At 39.5% G+C, this 19,214-nt stretch overlaps 1 long non-coding RNA gene across 1 annotated transcript in view; it reads left to right on the plus strand.

Moving 5' to 3' along the window:
* The window catches only part of LOC123480614 (uncharacterized), a 178,149-nt gene extending 159,212 nt beyond the window's left edge, over positions 1 to 18,937 (plus strand). The window contains exon 3 of the long non-coding RNA XR_006656698.3: positions 18,813 to 18,937. This is a non-coding gene — a long non-coding RNA (uncharacterized lncRNA). The remainder of the gene's footprint in view (positions 1 to 18,812) is intronic.
* Positions 18,938 to 19,214: the final 277 nt, after the last annotated feature.

Below are 19,214 nucleotides of genomic sequence, written 5' to 3' on the forward strand. Positions count from 1 at the left end.
ATCAAGGAACCCCATTTATGTCTCTGTCCTCGGTCCCAGTCATTCTAATACATCCCCCAGGGCAGTGTCATCCTGCTGTAATGGCCACTGTGGCCGACCAAGTCCCAGCAGCATTCTAGTATCAGGGATGCAGGGGGCAGAAAGACTCCTGCATGTCTGTGGTCCTCCTCTTCCCCCAGCGCTGCGGCGTCACCCAAGCTAGTAGGTAGAGGAGCTAATATTTAAAGTTCGTCTGGCTTCAGTCTCTGAGCTACTACCCTAACCTGGGGAGTGGTCATGACATTCCACCCTCTACATCCCCTCCCCGCTCTGGGGATCGTGCACAAAATGTCTGTCTCCCGTCTTCAGCCAAACGAACACCAACTGCCCTTACATTTCCTGACTATATCCTTTGTAGGGGAATGTGCTGGGAATAGGGCTTCCTCTAGTTTCATTTTCTGTGTCTCAGCTCTGTTCCAACTTCCAGCCCAATTCTTTGCGATAAAATAGCAGTATTTTTATTCTGTGATATGTATTTCATACTTCTCCTTTGCGTTTTCATACTTTCTTATTGATCTAAAACATAGTCTTACTTTGAAAAGCCACATAGCACTATTCAATTGTTTGTTATTCTATATGATACATGTCCTTTGTGAGGATGCTGCATTAAGAATAACTCTAAAGTCTCAGTGACTTACAGCACTATTTATTGCTCACGGGTGTGCAGGTCAGCTCTGGCACGGCTGGGCCCTGCTGGGCTCAGAGAGGGTCAGCTGGGCTTGGATCCAGGCTGCAAATCGCATTCCGGTTCGCTCAGTATTTCTTCTCATTCCAGGGGCCACCGGGGTGTTCTTCTCATGGCAGATGGCAAAGGCACAGGTAGCAGGAAATACCAATCAAGGATATTCAGTGCCTCTGCTTGCATGAAATTCATTAGCATCCATTAGCCAATGCAAGTCACATGGCTTAGCTCAGAGTTAGCAAGGAAGAATGGATATTCCCCTCCTCTCCTGGGAGGCACTGCAGAGTTAGAATGCAGAAGGTTTGGATGTAATCTTGTTACAGGGAGGAGGTGAAAAGGTAGAACATAATCCATTTTGCTACAGTTGGGAATAATGACAATGACAGTGGTGATAATGATGATGATATAAGCAACATTAAGCTATATTCACCCTGAGATTTGCATTCTTTATGTTAAAGACCTACTAATGCTAGTGCAAGCTGTTTTCATGCAAACTAGTTTGGAAGAATTACAGCTTACATTGTTGTTGTTGTTGTTATTATTATTACCATTTTATTCATATGTTAGTGTTTCTGTACCTTAATGATATGACAGAATAGTGAACTCCGACAATTGTTTTCTTCACGAAAGGAGTATGTTTGCCCAGCTCAATGCCCTTCGCTGAGGCTAAGATAGAGAAACCAAACTGGTTCTACCTTAAGGAAACAAGGATGAATGACAACTTATGGGATCAATAAGGAATTGTTGCTGTTTGGATAAGAACATGCCCAGTGGACAACAATTGGCTTGGCAGTTCTAAGTTTTAATGTCCATAGTACGCTGCACAAGTGCTTGCATTTATTTATTGTTATCGCATTGGAAGACAATAAAAATTACCCCATTAGTAGCATAGGATTGTATTCCAATATGTTTCAGCCCCTGAGGGACATTCCACAGGCTGTGAAAATCTTGATAAAATTGGAAACCTCATTGAATTGTCTCATACTGAGTTGAATATCAATAAAACTACAATTTCATTGTCAAGTGCTGGCCAGCAAAAATGGGAACCACATTGATTTACATTATCATAGTTTAATATCTCTTAACAGACATTGTCCCCTCGGTTCCCTCTTCAAATAACATTCTTTTGTCTTTCAACCTACCATTTCTGCGGGGCATTTTTCCTTGGGAATCTCATCTATTCTTGTGCTGTAAGCAGCAGTGAATCCAGAAATTGTATCTAGACCTGCCTTTCAGTCTCCTTGACAATCTGCCTTGGATATCCTGCAAGGGACTGAAACTTGGCAGGTTCAAAAACAAATCCGCTCATTTCCTCTGCTCTGTATTTCTCAAAGCATGCTATTTCTCTTGACTTTCTAAGTTCTGTAAATAGGTCTAGTGTATTAAACTGGGAGCTATTATCCTCCTCCCACTTTCCTTATATTTAATCAATGCTAATTCTATGTCTACAATGCATCAATATTTTATTCCCACATTTCCATTTTTAGTCCATTTCATCTACTGCAGAGCCTTCTAGTTCTTGAATTCTTTGAAAAATCTTTCCAAATGTAATTCTCAGGTTTACTTCTCTTGCCTTCCTTAATTCATCTACAACTCGCCACTGCTGATTGAGCTTCCTAAGATGCAGTCCCTCTGCCCCTCCCCACCTTCTCTATCTTTGGGGTCTGCATCAAGTCTTATTAACTCGATTACAACTTTTTCTAGTGTCACAATCATATGTAATGTTGGTCTTGTGAATTTCCTTTTAAACTTTACCCCTCAAACATTGTCACCCATGGTCGATCATTTTTCAAATGTGATCACTTTTGTGTTTGTGCTGCCATTTCCCACCAGCACAAAACCGAGTGTCTCCTGATGCAAACAGGGTGAGGCACTCATCCTTCTGTCCTGCATCTGCACATGAAAGATAAACTGTAAATTCTTACTAAATTTAACCAGCAACTCAACTTGGGCTCTATGAATTCACACTTTATTTTCTAGAAAAAACCAAATATCCTTATTTTTCTCCAAATGGTTACGCAGTTGAATTACTTAGAGTCACATCAATACGCAGGAATGCAGATGCTCACAAGTAACTGTTGATATTCTTTCTTTTGCTTTGCTATATTGGAAAGCATTTTTCCCTAAACTGAAGGAGATATTTTAATGCCATCTGCTAGGATAAAGTGCCCATTAGAAATATTGGAAGTTGTTCTCAGTGAAGAGCTGGAATATTGGGTCAGAAACATCTGCCATTGATAGCCTTGGAATAGGTACCTTCTGCAGAGTAGATATTACTGTACATATCTTTTAAATTAATTAATTTGGATGTCATTGATATAAAAACGGTGTGTTTTTGGTAAAATTAAATGAGGCATTCCTCTTTGTCTTTAGGTTTGGTAAAACCTTGATTTACGAAAACACACACATATACACAGGGAGATATTTAATTTATATGCCCAATAATTCTTTAGCCAAATGTCCTCCACAGCTGCTGTTTCCTGTCTGTCTTTATTCCCCAGCCTACAGCAGCTTGGACTGTTTCTCCCGGGGTAGTTAGAGTCGAGCATGTGCTGAGTCTTGCAAGCATATTTGCTATGAAAATAAAAATAGGTACGGTTCATTTGAGATGATCTCGTCTTTTCTTGGCTGGTTTTTGAGTTGCGTGATTCTAATGATACACACTCTCCCTCAGCTTCTATTTCATGAATTGACATTAAATAAACCATGAAACTCTGGTGCAAAAACGGACAATTCAGCAATTAAAGAGACAGAAAGTGGAGATAGTATATTTACTTTAGTGCTGCCTCCATTATTCTAAACCTGTTAACAACAGGAACAAAACATTTTAAAAGAATTTCCAGATGCTGCAGGAATTTAACTTTCTTCTCAGAAAGGAGTATGTGTTCATAACTCACCAGAGAAGACAGGGCTCATAAGCTTTCCAGCTCTTGTTGTGATAAAACTGGGGTATGGAGGAACTCATTTTTGCTTTCAGTGTGGTTGATAACTCACAAAGCTAAATAATTGAACTAAAATTAATGTGTGAGTTACAAATTGCTACTTTTGGAAATACAGAGTCTTGATGGTTTCAATATTATAGATCAGAGTGTCTCTCCATTTTCCTCTTCCCCACTCAAGGGGCTCTGCTGATGCTCAGAGGTGAGCGAGCCGTGTGTGGACGGACGGGTGTGCCAGGTGGCAGGAAACAGCTTTTACCTGTGCTGCCTTCACGCCAGTCGTGACACTGCACGTGGGATGAGCTCTGCAGGGACTCACCCTCCACCTTTGCTTCACTGGCTGCCTGAGCCACTTAGAGCTTCCCAGTGCAGAAGACTCAGGAGGTACGGGTCACATTGTCCTCGAAGGATGGGCTTTGGCCAGTGTCGTCTAAGTTCAGCCACAGAATGCAGACGATTTTCAGGAAACATCATTTCTGTATAGCCATTTCCATCGACATCAAGTTTAGTGCAAGAGATGTTGCTGTATCTATAGAGCGTACTTATGGTTTTAAAAGCATTCTTTTTCTTATAAAAGTGATAAGTAGTCCGTGGGTTTAGAGCCCTGGGATATTTTTACAAATCCATAGAAGAAAACGGCATTTCTCACCCCAGTGATAACACTGCCAGGCGTTTTATTTCATTCCTTTTACTGCACATGTGCCTACATATATGTAGATGATCATATGTGTGCGCCTTGAATACTGCATTTCAGTACATGTGTAACTGTGTGCATTTGACTCTTGCATTGTGCGTGTCACTTTGTATTGGACACATTCCCGTGTCACTAACTGTGAGAACGTTACATGAGTGGCTGCACGGCAGTCCGACGGCAGAGGCACCTAACTCATCCATGCGTTCATTCCCCTGTCGTGACACTGACTTCTTCGTTTCTGGATTACGGATTCTGCTGTAGTGAGTTAACTTCTAAGGAAAGGTAATTTCGCATAGACTATCGTAAACTATCTTTCAAAATTTACATATCTTACCTAGCTTACAGTTTTCGTAGCAAAGACAGTTATTTTTATTAAAACTATACAAAACTACTCCTTATGACACATATTACTTGCAGGTGAAGTTACTGGCTGCTTTTAAATCCGTACGTCCTTCGTCTCATTTCTGAGTCCTCTTTACTTGGCTGTGTTTTCCTGACTCTGTTTAATACCTTCTATCTACAGCTTCTTCCCTTTGTAACAGTTGACCTCCTACCTATATGAACAATTTGCGTTTTCCTCTGCTCACATTTTGAGCACACTTGGGCCGTTTTTAATTGAGGAACTCATTCATTCTAGAGATCTCAATAACCAAAGCCATGTGACTTAAAGCTATTTTTGTTTACACATATGTCTTACTGTTGGAGCCATAGAATACCCTACATGGTTTTCCCCTGATTCTATATGCTTCACACAATACTATCAGCGCTGCTGCTACTGTTACCAGCAATGCTCAGTGGTCATTCACTATATATACCAAGTACAGTGCAAAGTACTTGCTTTTTTATTCGTCTAAATTAACCTTCACAAAAATTCTATGAGATGAGTATTGTTACTACTTTTGATTTTTACCCAAGGACATTTTTTTTTCACTGCTTTTATAGAGGGAGGAAGGAAGAGAGAGGGGGGGGAGAAAGACACATTGGTATGAGAGAGAAACATTGATTGGCTGCCTTCTCACAGTTTGACTCCCAGGTACTAAATATTTTGCTAAGGCCCAGGACTGTGCAACCTTTTGGCGTCTCTGGGCCACACTCGAAGAAGAGTCATCTTGGGCCACACATTAAATACACAAACACTAATGAAGACTGATGAGCAAAAGAAAAAGGGGGGGGATTCAAGAAAGTTTGTTTTGGGCCACATTCATAGCCATCATGGGCCGCAGGCAGCCTGCGGGCTGCGCGTTGGACACCCCTGGGCCCTATATGACCCTAAAGAGCAGATACAACCTATTACACTGTCCAGTTGCATCATAAGCATGCACAGCACATGGTGCATTGGCATATTCACAAATGGCACCTTTGCGAGTCACTTTTTTTCTTAATAACTAACACAAAACTCAATATAGGGGTTAACTACAGAGATCAACAGTAGTCCTGAGAGAGAATTCAGAATTCAAACCCGAAATGTGAGATGATAGATCGTTCCCTTGTTCACTCTAATTGGTCCTTGGTCTCCTATTGAGTGCGTCTCTTTCCAGTGTACGGGCATGCTTTGCTTTCATTATCCAGTCCTAGTCTTTCCTGCCCTCCTCAGCCAGCCAGCGGGGCCTGAGTACCGGATGTGGGGCTGGCCTGCTGGTGAGGGAACAAGGCTGCCACAGGTCTGCCAACGGGTAGAACTGTGAGGCCCAGCTTTGCAGGTGCTCTGAGTCCACTCAGGAAACACGTTCTGCCTTGGGCTCTGCAGCTGCCTGTTCACCTCCTTTATTTACATCTCAGGCTTCTCTTTCTTCCTCCACCTCTGTTGTTACTTTTGACTGAGATTTCTATCCTGAAGGATATGGTTTCACAGTTATTCATTCTTCTGATTTAGAGAAAGAAACTCAGGGATCTTTTGTAGTTTTTCTTCTAGGCAGGTTACTTTTCCTGTTTGTAACAAAGAAACAACATGAATTTAATTTAAAAAAATGTGGCCAAATACTCCTGTTGGCGTGAGGACGTCCTGAGTGTAGGGCTCTGATCTTCAGTCCCAGCTCCGTCATGCACCTGTGCGGCCTAGCCTTTCAGAGACGCCACTGCCTCACGTTGGAAATGGGAGGCTATACAATTGAGCTATGTTTCAGTCTGGAACGGCTGCCTTTGTTCTGTAGCAATGACAAAAGGGAAAGGGGGACAGGAAGCCGGGATGGGACCCCAAGGGAGTGATGCTCACCACTCAGGGAGCTGAGGCGCTGTAACTGGTCCTAGGTAAGGTCTTAACACGTGCCCTTTGATTGATTTCAGGTCTATTTGCCAAAGATAACTTCTGCATTTTAAATTAATGTATTAAAATGGTCCTTAACCTTGCAATATTGTTAAATTTGAAAAATGCTAGCATAATTTTTAGTTCAAAAATTAGGTTATTTCCTTGTTCCATCCTCACATTCTTTCTTTCTTGCTGTTTGCTGAACTGTATATTACCTTTTTAATTTTGCCTCTTGTTTCTCGCATGCCCTCATTTGCATTTCTAAAATCAGATGTTCCTTTCAAATTACACAGTAGCCTAATTAAAATATTAAAAGCTGCTTTTTGAATGAAGAGAATTTACATCGCCATGAAAAATTGCTGGGAGTGATGCAGGGTGTTTTCTTTTTATATTTCAATGACACTTTCCCTCTGAATGCTTTCAAGTTGGGAAGTTAACCCTCTCAGCCCTTAGGACAGATTGAAAGGGTGGGAGAGAAATAAGCGGCAAAAAGAATTGTGACAAGAAGGAAAATGTTGAATTTACAGTAAAATTTTGTAAAAAGTATTTTAATGTACCTATTTTTTAATCAACTCCCACCAAGGTGTCTTATTTTCTCAAATGGTTCATTGATTCATTCATTTGGCCTTTACATGCAGAGTAGAGCTAATCATGTTGTTTGGTTCATAGTTCAATCTTCTCTTTCATCTGTGGAAATCCTTTCTTTTTTTCTTCCTTTTCCCTCCTTCCTGGTCTTCATTCTCATCCCATTCAAGCATGCTGAGATGTTTGAAGTAAGCCCTTAACATTTCTCTGTAAATATCTATGCCTTTATATATATATATATGTATATACATATATATATATAATTTGAACTAGATGATGCCTTATTCTGTTTTCTACTGTCCGTATTCAGCATGGTGACTTTAAGATCTGGGTATTGTTGCTGAAGGTGCCTCCCACTTGTTGCTTTTTAGAACCATTCAGTTCACTATTCTCATTGTGACTTTAGGAACAAACACCCGAGCTGTGCTCAGCTTCCCCCACCACCTGCGGCACCATGACAGGCCTCCTGGCAGACGCGTGTGGGAACGTCGGGCAGTAGGTCACAGGGCGTTTTCTCGAACCTTCAGTACAGCTTTATAGAATGGCTCAACCACTCTAGAATGCTTGTTCTCCCCACTGCTTCGGAAGTGCTGTCATTTCCACCCTGTGTTTTGTGATTGTAATGGGAATACGTGATGATTCATTGATTCATTTCCCAGTGGCGAGCACAGTTTCAGGCGAGACAGCTCAGTTGGAGTCCGGACTCTACCACTCACAAACTGTGTCACCTCAGGCACATTTTTTAATCTCTTCACTTGCCCTGCAGACCCTCACCAGGGAGGAGAAACAAGAGGAGCACAGAACTCACATTGGTGCTGTGGAAGCTTACTTAAGTGTCACTACCGTTATGAAGTTTACGTAGCAAAATATGAACTCCACGAGGGCAATTTTTTGTTTGCTTTTTACTGTATGATTCCCAGTGCCTATGTTACCAGGCTAAAGGGGCTCATTTGCCTGTGTGCATCAGAGCCCCATAAGACACAAACAGGAGTTAGCCCAGAGAAAGGGAGGGCTCACTTTTGGGAAGCGCCCACACCTGGAGTCACAGGTGAGCTCCCACTCAAGACCGGGCTCCCTGGTGGCTTCCAGGGGATGGGTTTTACAGGGGAAAGATCGTTAACCATGGTCACCAGGGAGTGAGGGTCATGGTCAGTGTCATTGTTTCTACCAGGGTCGGGGGTCGTTGGTCAGTGCAGCTGGGCCTGATGTCAGCCATGGTGGTTTCATCTCGTTTTGCTGCTTTTCTGGGCCTGGGGCTGGAACACAGCTGAGGCCTAGAAGTTGTCTGTAGTTTGACTGAAACTCTGTCTCTGGGGTCAGCAGTCCCGGAGATTATTTGGTGCTGACCAGGCTTAGGGGTGAAGGGGGTGGCTGTGCAGGGGAGAGGGAGGCAGGTGAGTCAGGGTGCTGGGTGAGGCCAGTCTTAATCAAAAGATTTAAAAAAAGGAGATAAGGTATAAGGTTACATGAAAGAAATGACATTTCTGCAGTTACACCTAGAATAGTGTTTTTACCAGGTGAAATCCATTGGTGGCACGGAATCTTTACTGCATTCCTGAAAAACACAGAACTTAATTATATTGTAGCATTTTCTCATATATAAATTAAGGGGTTCAGTTTCTCTGTTTTTTCTTTACTACAGTGGTACATATTTACAAAATCACCCACCAAAGGCTCTGTGGCAAAAAGAGAGAAACATATTAATTCCTCCATTCCACGATCTCATGGTAACCAGCCTTCCTCTGCCTGGGGGCACTCAGGCACAAGCCTCCCCTAAGGATTTTTCATAGTATTTACCCTAGTTTTTTGTACCTTTCTTCCTAATTCTGTAGCATTCTGGTGTTGGGCTGTGTGATGGGGTCTGAAACCTAAGCTAATTTTCCTTTTTCTTTTATTAACTAATCAAATTTACTGATGACCAAATGTTGAAAGAGTTTGCCAGTTCATTCAGTAAAATGATTATGACTCAAAAATACATTGATTTAAATGAAAGTCAAAATTCAACTTAATGTAAAGTAAAAGGTAAGGTATTGTATTTACAACCCACATTTCTATTTTCAAGCAATGGAATCTGCAAGAATTTAAGGTAATTTATGTTAAGTTATTGAGGCCACTTAATTGACCAATTGGTCTAGTATGAGATAATGCAATATGGCTTCTAGAAAGATCTTTTGGGGAAATGTGCTTCTGGTAGACTAGATACTCTGCTAAAACTTCCTATAGCAGAAAATTAGGTCCAGAATAAAACAGTTTAATGCAATGATGATGGGCAAAGACAGTATAAGGGAGTTCTCCACAGACCCCACAAATTCAAATTTTTCTTCCTTCTCTTTTGCCTCTTCATCATTATCACCTGTGAGCTCATGTCTGTGCTGAAGCAGAGTAGTGTGGTGGGTGAAGAAATGGGATTGTCTTGTGCAAAACAGCTCTTCATCGGAACACTGGTCTTCAGCAAGTAGTGAGGTTTTTGAGCCAAATTTGGAGCATGACAATGACCTGGGCCCTTGAGTGGGATTGCAGAGTCCAGATCAGAGACAACTTATTTCTTCTAGAAGGTGTCAGTCTTCTCTGGAAGGAAGCACTGCCAATTAGGTTCACCAGAGTTTACAATTAAGATTAATAAATGAGCTCATAGACATGACCAAGAAGGGAAGTTGCCACAGTTACTTGTCAGCACAGTTATCGTGTTAGACACCTTCACCCACATGCCAGGCTGTAGACATGGACGCTCAGACATAGGCTGTGAATCAAATGGCTGTTAAAATGGATGAAATAAAACACAGGAATAAGTGACAATTAAGGATGAACAGGCATATTTGAAAAAGAAACTGATAGAACGTACAGAAATAATAATATGATTGCTAAAAAATAAAAATGGTGCAAAAATTTATAGGGATCTTGCATAACTGAATAGTGAATATTTGAAGAAATATATCTTAAGGAATTATTCAAAATTCAGTGCAGAAAGAATAGCTTATGGAAAATAGGGGAGAAAATTCAGAAAAAGACTATAATGAGAAGATCTAATCAGAATTTCAGAAAAAAAGGAGAGGAGAGGAGAGGCAGTACTTTTAAGAATCATGACTTGGACTTTGCAGAACTGATAAAACACATGAATGCACAGATTTAAAAAGGATTAGCAACAAAATTTTTTCACAAGATTGTGGTATGAGCAAAGTAAGTTCTGGGAATGTAGCAATGTGATATAGACAAAGAAAATGGCAATGACATTACTCAGGAAAGAAATGATAATTTTGTTCAATAATAGAGAACACTTACTGGCAATTGGCACTATCTATAAATTTAAGGAAAGTGCTCTTCATTTCAATTTTTTTTAGGAGAATACCTGTGATATTTTTTTTGGTGAAAAAATATGATCAGTGGGCCTCTGGAACCCTGGCCCTGGAAGATGGTATAAGTGAGGAGTGTTATAGAGTGTCAGCTGGAAGGAGGAGTGGGAAGCTCCTCATCCCCCACCCCCCCGACAGGTGTGATGAATACACAGCTACACACACATCAATTGCCTCTGAGAGAAATCCAGAAGCTGGTCAAGACACTCCTAAACCCTGGGAGGTGACTGAGGAAATACATCGAAAGGAGGAAAATCTCAGATACATTCCCACCGCAAAGCCCACCCCTGGCACAGGACCTTCCGGTTGAGAGGGGACACCCAACTCCCAGCTTCTCCCTGAAGGGTTTGCATTGTGTCTCTAGTGCCCCAGCTTTTGTGGCTGCTACCAAAAGGCCTGGTTCCCACACCACCAAGTTCTGAGTCAAAGGGGCTTGGCATTTGACAACAGAAACAGAGAGGCCGTTTTAAAAGGATGAGCAAGCCCACCCAGGCGCTGGCCCTCTGGGCTCTGCACAGAGGGAAGCAGGCAAAGTGTCCAGCTCTGGGAGGGTTTTGCTTGTGCAGGTTTCCCCCGCTGCCTGAGGTTCATGTTCTAATTACCCTGCATCCGGATGCTGACGGACTCCAGGAGACCAAGTGGATTGTGGGACACTTTCCACAACTTCACCCCTCTGGCTTGCCCCAGCAATAAAACTGCCCCAGCTTCTTCCTGAAAGGAGCTTGTCCCCACACCTAGCACATTGGCTTTTATGGCTGCCCCCCAAGGCCGGGTCCCCTATCACCAGCTCTGATGTTCACGGGGACTTGCCACTCATGAGTCCCCTGTGACCCCTGAGGACAGAGTCAGCTGTGAAGGGATAGATGAGAATGTTGCTGTGCCTTGGGGCTCAGTGTAGAGAGGACAGACAAACATCCCTTCCAGGACCCTCCCTAAGAAGGGGTTTGACTATAATTTCCCAGCTGCTGCCAGGGGGTCTGGCTTTTAATGAGCCTGTATCTGGGAATGGCTGGGGCAGGGAAAGGACTTGTATCCAAAATGTATGAAGGACTCAAAAGTCAGCAGTAAGAAAAAAACCTGATTAAAAAATGGACAAAGAGTCTGAATAGACGCCTCATGAAAGAAGATATGCTGATGGAAAATAAGTGTATAAAGTGATGCTCAATATTACATCATCAAGGAATAGCAAATTAAAACAATAATGGCATACCACTACACACGTATTAGAATGGCAAAAAAAAAAAAAAAAAAAAAGTTGGCGATACCGAATTCTGGTGAGAATGGGAAACAACCGGAACTCCCATTCATTTCCGGTAGGAAGGCAAAATGGTAGAGTCAGTTTCTAAGACAGTTTGGCAGTTTTCTACAAAGAGAAACCTGGTCTTGCCAGGTGGTACAGCAGTCCAATCCCAGGTATTTACCCCATGGGCTTGAAAATATACCCGCACCTATTCACGCCAATGAACGCTTTCGGCAGTGTTATTCCTAACTGCCCCAGCTGGAAGCAACCAGGATGTTCTTCGATAGGTTAAATGGAAAGACAGTTGTATACATCTGTTCATAAGGGCATCATCATTCAATAATTTAAAGAAAAAGAGGAGCTACCAAGCTGTGAGAAGATATGAGAGAACCTTAAAAGGATGTAGCTGTTACAAAAAAGCCAGTATGCTTACAGTATGATCACAACTCTATGACGTTTTAGAAAAGACGAAACGCATAGAGTAAAAGGTCAGTAACAGGCGGGGCTTTGGGAGGAGGAGATAAGGTAGGGCTAACAGGCGAGGCACAGAGGGTTTCTCGGCTAGTGAAACTGCCCCGTATGACACTCTAATGGTGAATATACGGCGTGCAGCTGTCGAACACAGACACCTGTACGACCTCGAGGGTGAACCTTATGGTAAACCGTGAACTTTAGTTAATAATAATGTATCAATATCAGCTCATTAGTTAAATGTACCACACTAATGCAGGATGTTAATAATAGGGAGAACTATGTAAGATGGAAACCGTATTATTCACCCAATTTTTCTGTAAATTCAAAACTGTCCTAAAAAGTCTGCTAGTTAAAAAATGTTACACCATGTAAAAATAATATAGTTCAACTAAGTTTGGCCTAAAAAACAGCATCTTCATATAGTTCAACTATTTAATTTCCACACAAAATATTTGTGTTAGGTCCTGGATTGGTTTGGTTTGATATTTGAATTTAAATCTCAGACACAGGTTTAAAATATTGTTGTATTTGATTATTGTATTTTCTCTAACCAATACCCCTAAAATTGGAAACTCATTTTATGATCTGTTATCTAATTTTAAATATATATAATGTGGTTTCTAGATATTCATTAATATTAATGCTGTATGTACAGAGCCTTAAAGAAGAATAAGGATTAGGTAGATTTTCTGAAATAAATAAAATTTGGGTATTTAGCTTGTTAACAGTATTTGGCAATTTAAAAATCCAGTTAATTTTTACTATGATGAAGATCTTATTTTACTGAAGATTCGTTTGACTTGTTTTGGAGTATTTTCTTCCTGATTTTAGTTTTCAGATGCTATCTTTATTTCAGGATTCACTTTATCCATTCATTTTCACACCACTGTTTCTTACAAGGAAGGTACAATATAGAAAAGCATCTTTTAGTGCCCCTAGAAGCGCAGACACAAAGGGCGGAATCTCCATATTATGTAAAGGGCATGACCCCAGTTCCAGTGAATTCTATGCACCACAGTGGGAGCTCATTCATTTTCCATTCTAAGCAAAGACTTCAGTATTTTATATGCAGATTAAGCAACATTTCTGAAGAGATGAAATGATGCTTTCATTTTTTTCACCATTATTCCATGATGTTAAAGCACATAAAATTGTATGGTAGTGAAGTTTTCACCTAAATTTCCTCCATTGTTTGAGTAGTGAAGGCCAAAGGGTACACGACGAAGTTAGGTGTCTTTTACATAATCATACACAGTGAGGCTTAGAATGTTCACGTCACTGTGATCGTGTTGTGAATAAACTCAGAACGCCGAACTCATGATTCTTTTCAAGATAAAAGGTAAATTTTTATCTGGAAAAAATATTAATTGACATGTAAGCAATTTCTTATTTATTCACTTGTTCCATAAGTCATTAAAATGAAGTTACTCAATATCTTTGGTGTGGTAGGCAAAAAATTATTGTGGAAAATGTGGATGCCAAAGTATTATAATTATATTCTTCTCATTTGGAAAGTTACTGTTTATGTCTTGCCATTTGAATTAGAAACTGATCTTTGAAACATTTAATCTCATCTAGCATTTGAAATTTTAATTTTCTAAAAAGTCATGCACATTTTCTGTACTAGATATCACAAATATAAGTGATAAAAAGATCTATTATGAGAGAAGTTGCATCATAAATAAATACACAAAACTGGCACATAATGTTTTTCATAGGAAAACCAAAAGGAGTGATGTGAATAGTAGATGCTTAATGGAGACAGAAAGAGATAAGAGAGGCACTGAGACCAGCTGGAGGGAGGAGTGGAGACTTTTTGATTTCGGCACCTGGGAGTTATTTTAACGTTCTGATGTTCTGTTCTGGCTAAATCACTTGTTGCGCCTGTCCCGCCGCACACCACGTGCGCGCAAACACGCTGGAAATTCTTCCTACGTAAATACCTATGCTTCATTCTATTGTAAATACCCTTAAATATTGTCTCCATAACCTAAGTTAAATTATATTCTTTTATGGTTATTTGACCATTTCAATCTTTATTTTTTCTATTATAGAAGCTATGTTTACCAAGTATTTACATTTTGAAAAATACAAAAATAGAAGACAACACAATTCTCTCTGTGTAGTCCTATTTCCCAACATAATCACAATTAAATTGCTTGCATCCCACTTATTTTTAAAACTTAATTGAAATGCATTTATGATTTTTTTCTTTCTTGGAGTCTTTTTTGGGTTTTTGATTTAGACTCATTTCTACATATTGCTTTCTGAGGCACCTCCCCCCTTCTAAGAGGTAAAACATTTTGCTTTAAATATCTGATTAATTGCATTCACTCAGCTTCCTATCCGTGTTGCTCCCCTGACGAGGTTGTTAACTCTAAAACAGCAAATGCTCTTTCTGTCTCATGCATCACTGTATTCCTAGCAACTAATAAAGCACTGTGCACACAGTAGGGTTAGTAAATATTTGCTCCATATATGAGGAATGATCGTAAAAGTGTATATCCTTCTTTTGCAATTAACATAGCAGCACGAGTATTTTTCTATATTACAGTATTTACTTTCATGGATTTTTATGTGGTTTGCCATCTGTTCATTGCATAAAAATCAATTGCAAGATTGTTGGACTCTTTGACTTATGTTTATCACCGCTATAAAGTAAGGTTTTTAGTGGTATAATCTCTGTCATCAGTTCCTACTATATCCTATTTTCTCTGCACTTCTATAAACTACAGCTAAATCTTTGTTTAAAAAAGACAGGAGCAAAGTCCTAATTCAAAGACTAATGAGCATGGCAGAGCTAATGAGAACAATCCCAAAACTTCCGCTGTGGTGCCTTACGCCTGCTGGTTTATTTTGTAACATAGTGACATCAGAGCAAGCACAAAAGACTGCCTTCTCTTTAAAAGCACGGCCTCTGCTCTTCTAGTGAAATTTAAAATTCACTTTCTGAGTCTAATTACTGCATTTTATATAAAAGTATTGAACAGATAGAAATCCTCTATCTTTATACTTGTTAAACTTGTTATTTCCTACCTGGTGATAATCCTTTATTCATTAACTGATACTATTATGATTAGCTACAGTATTATGTGAGGTTGTGAGACCCAGTTGAGAGGGATGAGTTGCTGTGTAAACCAAATTTATGACACACTTGAAGATCAGAGACAGTAACAAAAACATGTAAATTATATTAAGAATAGGGATGTTTATATTCCGTGTGGGGCTGTTGTTGTGGGATGGTAATCTGGGAAGCTTGGGCAGCAAGAACTGTAGTATGAGACTTGGATAAAAATTTGCTTGATGGGTAAGGGAAGTTTTATCATATTTTTAAAATAAGTTTTACAGTTAAAGTATATAGCAGGGACAATATCCCAACTTTTTTGAAAGCAACAAAAATATTCAAGCAAGTTCATTTTGTATAGTTTAAACTGGTGAGAATTTGACTTTATAATTAGAAATCTATTCTTAATACATAAAATGTAAGTAATCGGTACAAAAACTATGAAGTGTGAAAATCTGTAAAGTATTGCCTCTTAAATCATTTTCAAAAAGTTGTTTGGAAGCTTAATAAATTGCCAAGCAACAATCAATTATATATCAGAGAAGACTAAAACTAGGATTGCCTGTGAAAACATGGATCAATTTAAAATATGCAGGGTTTTTCTTTTGTTTTTGTTTTTGTACTGGAATGATATCTATTTCAGTTGGGAGTTCTGCATCTTTTAGGTAAATATTGTTACCTGAGTATATCTGCAGTTTCTTTTTAAAATCATCTTCAATTTGAGGACAGATCAAAGTTAGGATCCTGGATGAATCAAATAATGTCTTTTTAAAAACTCTTTATTGCTTTAGCCCAAACCATGTAAATAAATGCTATCTCCTCAACATCGTTACAGGGAAGCAGATTTAATATTGGCCCTCCCAAATGCTTTCCCTAAGAGGGAGAGGGCTTGTAAGAAATAGAAACGTACGAGAGTCTCTTTTTTTATACACTGAAGAGTAACAGCAAATAGTAGCTGTAAAGGTAATTAAAGGTACACAGTGGAAAAACGTATAAAGCCTTCATGCATACCATACCATTGTCTTAGCACTCACCACCTTGGATTGTGGTGATATGATTTTATCTCTTCTGTAGCATAAACCTCTAAAGGATGGGACAATGTCCTATTTGTCCTTGTTTCATTAGCACCAACAACTAATACATGCCTCTCAGTAGCTCCTTAATAAGTGTTTAAAGAACTAAAAAATAAGTCCCCTTGATAATGGGGTATTTTTGATTAACTATGTCATGGACAAGATAGAACTTTGCCTTGTGATTAATTTTGTCATATGTTTAACTTAAAAAGACTTGTAAATGGGCTAATCAAATAATGTTTACTCTGGGTTATTTTTCCGTCCATTTAAGCAATTGTGTATACGAGGTCTGTCAGGAAAAAGTCCAGCTATTGTTAATATAATGAGAATGGTTTGTGTGAGATGGAACCTGGCAGCCAAGGAGAGTGGCCTAGAATGTGCATGTGTGAACAATGACGACTTCACTGTATTAGTAGGGGTGGTAGATGCTGTTGAGTGAGCATGTGTACTGTGTGGCCATCACATTCAAAATAACTGAGCAAGTAGAACAAGGGGTCTGCATCAAATTTTGTGTTATGCTTGAACATTCCTCTGTGAACACTGTTTGGATTATTCAAAGGCTGCAGCTAGGGGCAGCTGGTGATTGGCAGCTTCATCATGACAACACTCCCACTCATGTATCACGTCTTCAGCAGAGTTTTTTTTTTTTTTTATTCATAATATTACCAAAATTTTATTTTATTTTATTTTTTTTAATTTTTATTGTTATTCAGTTACAGTTGTATGCCTTTTCTCCCCATCCCTCCACCCCACCCCAGGTGAACCCACCTCCCTCCCCCACCTCCACCCTCCCCCTTGGTTTTGTCCATGTGTCCTTTATAGTAGTTCCTGTAATCCCCTCTTCCCGCTGTCCCCGCCACCCCCGCCCCCCCGCCCTGGCTATTGTTAGATTGTTCTTAACTTCAATGTCTCTGGTTATATTTTGTTTGCTTTTTTCTTCTATTGATTATGTTCCAGTTAAAGGTGAGATCATATGGTTGTGCAGAGTTTTTTGATGAAATGTCAAACCACTCAGGTGACTCAGCTTCCCTTACATTACTTTTAAAGAACTTAAACAAAATAACTGAATTACTGATATTTTACATGGAATAAAATAAATTCTTAGAGTTGTTCTATAAAAATCTACTGCAAAGAGAGAAGGAACTCCTACCCTTCACAACAGCATGGATGGAACTGGAGAGCATTATGCTAAGTGAAATAAGCCAGGCGGTGAAAGGCAAATACCATATGATCTCACCTATAAGTGGAACCCAATCAACAAAACAAAGAAGCGAGCAAAATAGAACCAGAGATGTGGAAATAAAGAACAAACTGACAGTAACCAGAGAGGTGGAGGGAGAGGGATAACGGAGGAAAGAAGTGGAAGGGTCGTCAAGGGACAAGTGTAAAGAACCCATGGACAAAGCCAATGGGGTGGGGAAGGATTGAGTGTGGGAGGTGGTGGATGCATGGGGCAGGGGAGAGCAATGGGAGAAAATGGGGACAACAGTTTTATTGACCAACTATAAAACAAATTTTAAAAAACTGCATATTTATAACAATATCAATATTTAATAAGATTATAGCAGTGAATAAGCCAAACATCACATATGGATATGGTTTGAAAAATACTCTATAGACTTGTAATAAAGTGTAAAAATTGTGGGAAGTCGGGATGGCTGGGATGAGAGGGAGTGAGGGGGGAAATGGAGATAACTGTACTTGAACAACAATTTTTAAAAAGTTAAAAAATAAAGAGATGAAAGAAAGAAATCAAATATTAAGAACATGATATAAATGAAATAATCTCAGTAATTAAATTAAAAAGAATAAAAGCTCCAATTAAGACAAATATTGGGAGTATAAGGGGGTTAAATGGTAATAGAAAAATACAATTAAAATTTTTTTTAAAAAGTTGCTTACACATAACATTGTCTCATGGAATATCTCTTGGAAGTAAAAACTAAAGAAGATGAACTCAGTGGTAAAGAGGTTAAGACTCAAGTCGTCATAACTTATTTGTGACCTGTCTAATCTGTGGGTAACTGAGAGATGATGTTATAGAATTACAATAGCGTGGTTGGAAGTTTCTGAATTGAAATTGTTACCTTGATTTCTTTCTTGTAGCAATCAAGTGTAAACTAGTCCTGAAATAAGTCTTTCTGGTCTGAGAATATCATTTCAATATGTATTCATCATAAGTTAAATACTGCTTATATTTAGTTAATGTGTAAAAAAAAGCAAAAAAAATTTATTTGACTTCCAATAAGAAAAAAAGCAATCATGCCTTCCATTTTATGAGTCAGTCCGTATAAATTTAGAAGTAGAGATCAGAGGTCAGCTTTTTCCCAGATACATCCTTATGTCTACAACGATATTGACGCCTTTTATGTCTATGTCTACATTATTGGCCTCCACACTGATACTACATCCATGTCTGTATTTCAGAGGACTTTCCTGATGCCTCATGAATCTAGAGCCATGTTAGCAGCAAGAAGCACATTTGCCCTGGCTCCTGAATCCATGCAGCCTTCTGCAAAAATGCCGCGGTTGTTTCTGGGATTCCCCACAGTGCCTCAAAGGTATGTGCAGTCTCTTTGTATTGTCCTCGGGCCATTCATTCCCTCGTGGGCTGTTCTCTGCACAGCTGGCTGATGGCTGTATCTTTCCAATACTCTGACTACCAGCACTCTCCAGAGGGGGTCACTGTTTAGTCAAAAGAGCAGGTTCTTTGTGCTCCCAAGGCTGCAAATCTTCAACTAAGGAAAAGAAAAATACTGTTACCCAAGAAAATAACTGTTATAATACTGATTCCAAAACTAAGTGGTAAAAGTATACAAAAGACTTTTT

Source organism: Desmodus rotundus, chromosome 9, assembly GCF_022682495.2.
Source record: "Desmodus rotundus isolate HL8 chromosome 9, HLdesRot8A.1, whole genome shotgun sequence".
In the NCBI taxonomy this organism is placed as follows: Eukaryota; Metazoa; Chordata; class Mammalia; order Chiroptera; family Phyllostomidae; genus Desmodus; species Desmodus rotundus.